Below are 7,911 nucleotides of genomic sequence, written 5' to 3'. Positions count from 1 at the left end.
AAACTAATAGTTTCCCTTAACACTTAGTTATGTCTCCCAAGGTGCACTGTTTTAAGTTGCTTGGTATTCGCTCTTAACATCTTTTGTATTTTCTGACCTGAGTGTTTTATATTGTGCGTGTTTCAATTGTACGCCACCTCGAATTTTAAATGGGGTGAGTTAGAAATTGTGAAAATAAATTATTAATGTCAGGAAGTATTTTTTCACGGAGAGAGTGGTGGATGCTTGGACTGCTCTCCCATGGGAGGTGGTGGAGAGGAAAACGGTAACGGAATTCAAACATGCGTGGGATAAACATAAAGGAATCCTGTTCCAAGGGAAAGGATCCTCAGAAGCTTAGCCGAGATTGGGTGGCAGAGCCGGTGGGGGGAGGCGGGGCTGGTGGTTGGGAGGCAGGGATAGTGCTGGGCAGACTTAGCGTATTTTTCGGACTATAAGACGCACTTTTTTCCCCCCAAATTTGGGAGGAAAATGGGGGGTGCGTCTTATAGTCCGAAGGTAGAGATTTGGCTGGCTGGCTGGCAGGCCGACCGCCCTCCCTCCCTCCGTGTTCGGGATCGGCCTCCCCCCCGGCCCTGTCACCACTTCTCCCCTTACTCACGCGATCTTCCCTGGTGGTCTAGTGACGTCGGGGCAGGAAAGAGCCCCCTCTTTCCTGCCCAGCGCGCTGCTCTCCATCCTCCTGTATGCATTGCTGCCTGACGGTCTCAGTGAGATTCAAAATGGCCGCCGAGACTTCAATTCTGCCGTCATCTACTATGTTACTATGTATAGCACTACCAGACGCAGGCAGCGCTGAACACCTGATACAAAGAAACAGTCCCTGCTCAAAACAGCTTACAATCTAAATAATACAGACAGACAAGACAGTTACGGGTGAAGGAAGTAATGGGTGCGATATTATAGAGAAGAAACCTGTCATTTCTTTCTCTATAATATCAGCAAAATTTACCCTTTCCTTTCTGAGCACACTACCAGAACCCTCATCCACACTCTCATCACCTCTCGCTTAGACTATTGCAACTTGCTTCTCACAGGTCTCCCACTTAGCCATCTCTCTCCTCTTCAATCTGTTCAAAATTCTGCTGCACAACTAATATTCCACCAGGGTCATTATGCTCATATTAGCCCTCTCCTCAAGTCACTTCACTGACTTCCTATCAGTTTCCGCATACAGTTCAAACTCCTCTTATTGACCTATAAGTGCATTCACTCTGCAGCTCCTCAGTACCTCTCCACTCTCATCTCTCCCTGCATTCCTCCCCGGGAACTCCGTTCACTAGGTAAATCTCTCTTATCTGCACCCTTCTCCTCCACCGCTAACTCCAGACTCCATTCCTTTTATCTTGCTGCACCATTTGCCTGGAATAGACTTCCTGGGCCGGTACTACTACTACTACTACTTAACATTTCTAGAGCGCTACTAGGGTTACGCAGCGCTGTACAAATTAACAATTAAGGACGGTCCCTGCTCAGAAGAGCTTACAATCTAAAGGACGAAATGTCAAGTTGGGGTAGTTAAGATTTCCTGAGAAGAGGTGTAGTGATTAGGTGCCGAAGGCGACATTGAAGAGGTGGGCTTTGAGCATTGATTTGAAGATGGGTAGGGAGGGGGCACGGCGTATGGGCTCAGGGAGTTTGTTCCAGGCATGGGGTGAGGCGAGACAGAAAGGGAGAAGCCTGGAGTTGGAGGTGGTGGAGAAGGGTACTGAAAGGAGGGATTTGTCTTGAGAGCGGAGGTTACGGGTAGGGACGTAAGGGGAGATGAGGGTAGAGAGGTAAGGAGGGGCCGCAGATCGAGTGCATTTGTAGGTGAGTAAGAGAAGCTTGAACTGTATGCGGTATCTGATTGGGAGCCAGTGGAGTGACTTGAGGAGAGGGGTGATATGAGTATATCGGTTAAGGCGGAAGATAAGACGTGCGGCAGAGTTCTGGATGGACTGAAGGGGGGATAGATGGCTACGTGGGAGGCCGGTCAGGTTGCAGTAGTCAAGGCGAGAGGTAATGAGAGAGTGGATGAGAGTTCGGGTGGTGTGCTCGGAGAGGAAGGGGCGAATTTTGCTAAAGTTATAGAGGAAGAAGCGACAGGTCTTGGCTATCTGCTGGATATGCGCAGAGGAGAGGGAGGAGTCGAAGATGACACCGAGGTTGCGGGCAGATGAGACGGGGACGATGAGGGTGTTATCAACTGAGATAGAGAGTGAAGGGAGAGGGGAAGTGGGTTTGGGTGGGAAAACAATAAGTTCAGTCTTAGACATATTCAGTTTCAGGTGGCGGTTGGACATCCAGGCAGCAATGTCGGATAAGCAAGCCGAGACTTTGGCCTGGGTATCCGCAGTAATTTCTGGTGTGGAGAGATAAAGCTGGATGTCGTCAGCATAAAGATGATAGTGGAAACCATGAGAAGAGATCAGGGAGCCTAAGAAAGAGGTGTAGATTGAAAAAAGAAGGGGCCCAAGGACAGATCCCTGAGGAACTCCAACAGAGAGCGGGATAGGGGAGGAGGACGAACCATGAGAGTGTACTCTGAAGGTACGATGGGAGAGATAAGAGGAAAACCAGGAGAGGACAGAGCCCTGGAACCCAAGGAAGGGCAGTGTGTCAAGAAGTAGGTTGTGATTGACAGTGTCAAAAGCGGCAGAGAGGTCGAGGAGGATGAGGATGGAGTAGTGACCTTTGGATTTGGCGAGGAATAGGTCATTGCAGACTTTAGATAGTGCCGTTTCTGTCGAGTGTAGGGGTGAAAGCCGGATTGAAGCGGATCGAGGATGGCATGAGAGGAGAGAAAATCAATGCAGCGGCTGTGAATGGCGCGTTCAAGTATCTTGGAGAGGAAGGGTAGGAGGGAAATGGGGCGGTAGTTGGAGGGACAGGTAGGGTCAAGTGATGGTTTTTTGAGGAGTGGAGTGACCACAGCATGCTTGAAGGTGTCCGGGACAGTTGCAGTGGAGAGAGAGAGGTTGAGGATATGACAGATGGTGGGGGTGATGGTAGGAGTGATGGTGTTAAGTAGGTTAGTGGGGATGGGGTCAGAGGAACAGGTGGTGGCTTTCGAGGAGGAGAGGGGCGGTTTCCTCTTCGATGATAGCAGGAAAGGAGGAGAAGGAGGCCTGGGTAGGTTGGATGAGAGAGTGGGATATAGGCTGAAGAGGAGGAGAAGGATTAGTGGTGAATTCGAGGTTGATCTTCTGGACTTTGTCACGGAAGTAGTGGGCCAGAGATTGAGGAGAGAGTGAAGGGGGGGGGTGGGAGCAGAGGACACTTTGAGGAGGGAGTTGAGGGTGGCGAAGAGACGACGAGGGTTAGAGCTGAGGGAATTAGTCAATTGGATGTAATAGTCCTGCTTAGTGAGGAATAGGGAGGATTGGAAGGAGGATAGCATGAATTTGAAGTGAATGAAGTCAGTAAGGGTGCGAGATTTCCTCCAGAGGCGTTCAGCTGAACGGGCGCAGGAGCGAAGGTATCGGGTGCAAGGGGTCAGCCAGGGCTGGGGATTGGTACGCCTTGTGGGCCGGGAGGTGGACGGTGCAAGGGTGTCTAGAGCAGAGGAGAGAGTGGCATTGTAAGTGGAGACAGCTTTGTCAACAGATTTGGAGGACAAGATGAAGGGAGGAGAACAGAGATAGTAGAGGATAAGGTGGAGGGGTCAACAGCCTGGAGATTTCTGGACATAGTAGTTAGTGTTGGGCGAGATTGAGGGGGAGTGTGCTGAAGTGTGAATGTGATAAGGTGGTGGTCGGAGAGAGGAAGAGGTGAAACGCAGAAAGTGGAGGGTGAGCAAGTAGAAGAGAGGACGAGATCAAGACAGTGGCCAGATTTGTGAGTAGGGGTGGTGGGGCTCAGTTGGAGGTTGAAGGAGGAGGTAAGAGTGAGGAACTGAGAAACATACGAATCGGAAGGGTTATCAGTGTGGATGTTGAAGTCACCGAGAATGAGGGATGGGGATGAGGGCTCAAGAAAGACGGAGAGCCAGGCATCGAAGTCGGTAAGGACGGATGGGAGGGATTTATCAGGGGGGCGGTAAATGACTGCAACTCTGAGTGGCAGTGGGTGGAATAGACGGATCCATCTTCAAATCTAAGCTAAAAGCCCACCTTTTTGATGCTGCTTTTAACTCCTAACCCTTATTCACTTGTTCAGAACAATTATTTTATCATCCTCACTTTAATATTCCCTTATCTCTTGTTTATCCAAATTAGACTGTAGACTCTGTCGAGCAGGGACTGTCTCTTCATCTTGAAGTGTACAGCGCCGCGTACGTCTAGTAGCGCTATAGAAATGATAAGTGTAGTAGTAGAAGGAAGGTACAAGGGGAGGGCAATTGAGTAGTAGCCAGGACCTAAAAAGCAGCAGTGAAAAAGGTGATTTTACAGGTTGAGAGCAGCGCCAGCATTTGAAGCTGTCAACTAACCGTCGTCCCACCTTTCTACGGTCTTCCACGCACAAGATGGCGGCTGAAGCAGGCGGCCTGTGTCCTGTCAGGGGATCAGGTGACGTGCGCACGTCCCGCCAATCTAGTCCGTGGTCGCGTGACTCAGGGACTCCACCAGCAGCAGCAGCAGCAGGGATTCCGTCTTTTCCGCGCACGTTCTTCCAACGGCGCTTTGGCGTCACTTCCCGTTCGGGGACACTCCGCTTCCGGATACTTCCTTCGTAACAATGGAGAAAATGGCTGACTGAGAAAAAAAACGTCTTTGGAACGAGAAGCAAAGTGGAAAAGCTGTAAAAAAAATTACGGAGAAAGAGGCTGGTGAGTGCGGAGAGACTGAGCGGCGGCCCACGGTGAGCGGCGTGGCGACTGTACCCCCTCCGCTTGGGAAACTAGAGAGGGCTAAATAGTGCCTGGCGGTCGCATAAACTCAAAATGGCCCGGCGGCGGCTTTTGCAGTACTGGGTAGCCGGGAGGGGAGGTGAAGGCCAGGGTCGGCGGCGGCGGTGGTAAAGAGCGGGTGTCTCTTCCCCGCGGATTGTAGGAGGGGAGGGGTGGGGAAGGGAGGGAGAGAGCCGACTGTGTGTCTGCTACAGGGCGGCTTCCATTTTACTTTAGCCCGCCCTGTCATTGCAAAGCTTTCATCCGAGAGAGAAGCGGTCCGGCCTGTCGGCATGCGCTGCTCCCCCAGGCTGGGAGTTGGGTGACGATGGTATTTTAATTGAGTTCCTGGCTAAACCGGCGTCTCTACAGGAAGAAGGTGTCATTTTAAGGGACCTGGGCCGATTTTGTTTTTTTCCAGGTCATGAAACTGTTCGCATCAAGGACCGTTTTTTGAACGGTTAATATTTAGTGTGTGGTTATAGGTGCTAATTTACTCAAATAATTAGAAAGTCAGTTATTGCTGAAAAAGCAAATGTCCCAGATAGATCGTCCAACCGGGACAAAAAAAAAAACACAAGAGACTTCAGATACTCCTTACTTTGCGCTACTTACTATCTGTGTCACTCTTAAGGTACGGCCACCTATCAATGCCTATTTTTAACTGTTTTTTATTTTTCCGTGCATAATTCAAATGAACTTTTAGTGTGGAATTAATCCACACAGAGGGCTAATGCTGGAAAATCACAAACTACATGCCACGAGGCTGGAATCTAAATTACTTTGGCCCATGTAATTTGAGAGAAATTAAGAACTTTTATCTGAGCAAATAGATTGACTTGGCTTGATTTGTGATGTCTGCACTTTAGTATTAAATAGTTGACAAACAGGATTCTTTATCATCTGAAGAAAGCATAGTAGCTTTCTTTCTTTCTCTTTTCTTTTCTTTTAATGTTTTCTGACAAAGATTTTCCAAAATTCGCTGAACATGCTGTAAATCTTTACAGCATGTTCAGGGAATTTTGGAAACTGTGTAACAGGTCTTTGTGTCCATAAATGAGGCTGACGAGTTTATTGTTTAGCCCTACATAAGACCTACCATGTACATTTTTCCATATTGAGTGAAGATTACAAGAAAGATTCAGAACTTATGGTTTTCCATTTGAAAGTTATTGGAAACGCAACTGCTCCGATATAATGTAACTAAATGTCTATTCCCCAGAAAATAAAGGGGATATATGAGAGAGATTTCACAGAAGTTTTCTGCATTTTTCACATTGAAAATGCTAAGGTGGGTCCATTGATAAACCCAAGGACACTTTTGAGTCTAAGCAAAACTAATAAAGTCCATATAGTGTTGCAGGCATGCTATGTTTTTGCTGATTAGGTGAACCAATTTATAATTTGCACAGAATCACTTCTGTAGGCTTTAGGTGATCAAGTTGGGTGATGATTCCATAGTAACAGTCTCAACAAAGAGACATACTAATTTCATGAGGTCTAAAAAGGATGTGTTTGGAGCTAAAAGCATCCCGGAAGTCACTGGTTTGGTGGCTGCTTAAGGTAAGGTAGAAGGTACTCCCCCTCTCTTGTAAATGTGTATAAATGTTTTGATGCTTTTTTTTCTATAGTTTGAACCATTTATTTGTATTGTCACTGTTTTGGGACTAAGTTTGTCATCCAAGTAAGTTGTGCTGGTGAAGAGAAGTGACTCATCTGAACACAGAAATATGGTATATCAGATCCATGTACAGCCCCCCTCCCCCCAGTTTAGATCCAATTTTCTTTTTGGTTGACTTAGAAATGTAAGTAGGATACATGTTTCAATTTCACTGTTTGGACACTAGACTTGTTGAATTAATGGGATAAACAGAGAAGATTCTTATTTATAAAGAAGCTATAGGAAAGCCAGTAATTTAGCTGGGGTGTATGGCACTGCATCAGTAGTAAAGTCCAGTGTTCTCATCTATTCTGACTTCATATGCTGTCATAACTTTGTTTTCTTGAATCATTATTATTATTATTATTATTATTTTTTAATCTTGTTTTAGGGTTGTGAAAACTCAAAATGCAAAGCCTGTATTATCAAAGAACACTTATACTCTGAATTCTAATGCAAACTTTTGTTTAATAAAATACGTAAAGTTGAAAGAGGCGCAGGCTAGACTTAAATGTTTGTGGAGATGGTTGTTGAGTTTTGTTAAATCAAGGGCCCTTGTTTACTAAGGTGAGCTATCGTTATGCTAGAGACATCCATATATTCCTATGGGTGTCTCTAGCATTAGTGTATGCTAATTTTTAGCACGCGCTAGAAACAACAGCGCGCCTACAGCGCGGTTTAGTAAACAGGGCACCAAGTGTCTAAAGATGGCTCTTGGAACTACTGTGGTCATACTGATTGAGCTGGACCCCGAAATCCCGAAAACTAGGCCTTCTATAGAACTATAGGCTTCTGTTTATTAAGCTGCACTAGCATTTTTAGCACACGCTAATAATGCTAGAGACACCCCTATATTCCTATGGGTGTCTCTAGCTCTGCATGCTAACTTTTATCGCACACTAAAAATGTTAGCACACCTTAGTAAACAGGAACCTATGTTTAAGGAATTCTGTCTTTTTGGTTTTTTTTTCTTTATATCCAGAGAGGTTAGTCATGCAGTATTCTTAGATATAAGAATATAGGAGAATAGGCAGCAAATAGTGTTCCCTATTTGTTAGGATGATGTGGAAGAGTTATGCAAGAAAAATGGAGAATTCTGAGGAGAAAGAGGGGTCAGTCTGTAACATATACTAAGCCTTATTTTTCTCCCTATTTCAGTACACACATTTTAATAGGATTTTCTCTAACACAGTAAGTATCACCTACATAGTTTTCTCAAAACAGTTTTGGTAATTTCTTAAAATAATCAGCAGGCAGCTATCAGTTAATGATTGAGACATGATATTCATCTAATACTTCCCAATCTGACACTGTCTAAAAGCCAGATGTATACAGTTCTTCAGTGTGACTCCCTTCTACTTTTTCAGGGATACGTTATGTTAAACCATGGTTTCTATTTTGCCACTACTGTTCAAGGCAGAGTCCATTAAGAGAAAACCAG

The 7,911-nt window shown here is 46.0% G+C and overlaps 1 protein-coding gene across 3 annotated transcripts in view; it reads left to right on the top strand.

The window, feature by feature from the left end:
* The first annotated feature begins 4,608 nt into the window (after positions 1 to 4,608).
* Positions 4,609 to 7,911, top strand: part of RLIM (ring finger protein, LIM domain interacting) — a 44,191-nt gene continuing 40,888 nt past the window's right edge. The window contains exon 1 of one of the 3 annotated variants that reach the window (XM_030209304.1): positions 4,609 to 4,746. The gene's annotated coding sequence lies outside the window, so the exon portion shown is untranslated. Of the gene's footprint in view, positions 4,783 to 7,911 lie in introns of all 3 variants that reach the window. The other 2 variants (XM_030209303.1, XM_030209305.1) reach the window with 2 other exon arrangements.

The sequence above is a fragment of the Microcaecilia unicolor genome, chromosome 7 (assembly GCF_901765095.1).
Source record: "Microcaecilia unicolor chromosome 7, aMicUni1.1, whole genome shotgun sequence".
Taxonomy (NCBI): Eukaryota; Metazoa; Chordata; class Amphibia; order Gymnophiona; family Siphonopidae; genus Microcaecilia; species Microcaecilia unicolor.
Note: the sequence above shows the minus strand (reverse complement) of the source record. Positions and strands in the feature narration are given on the sequence as shown.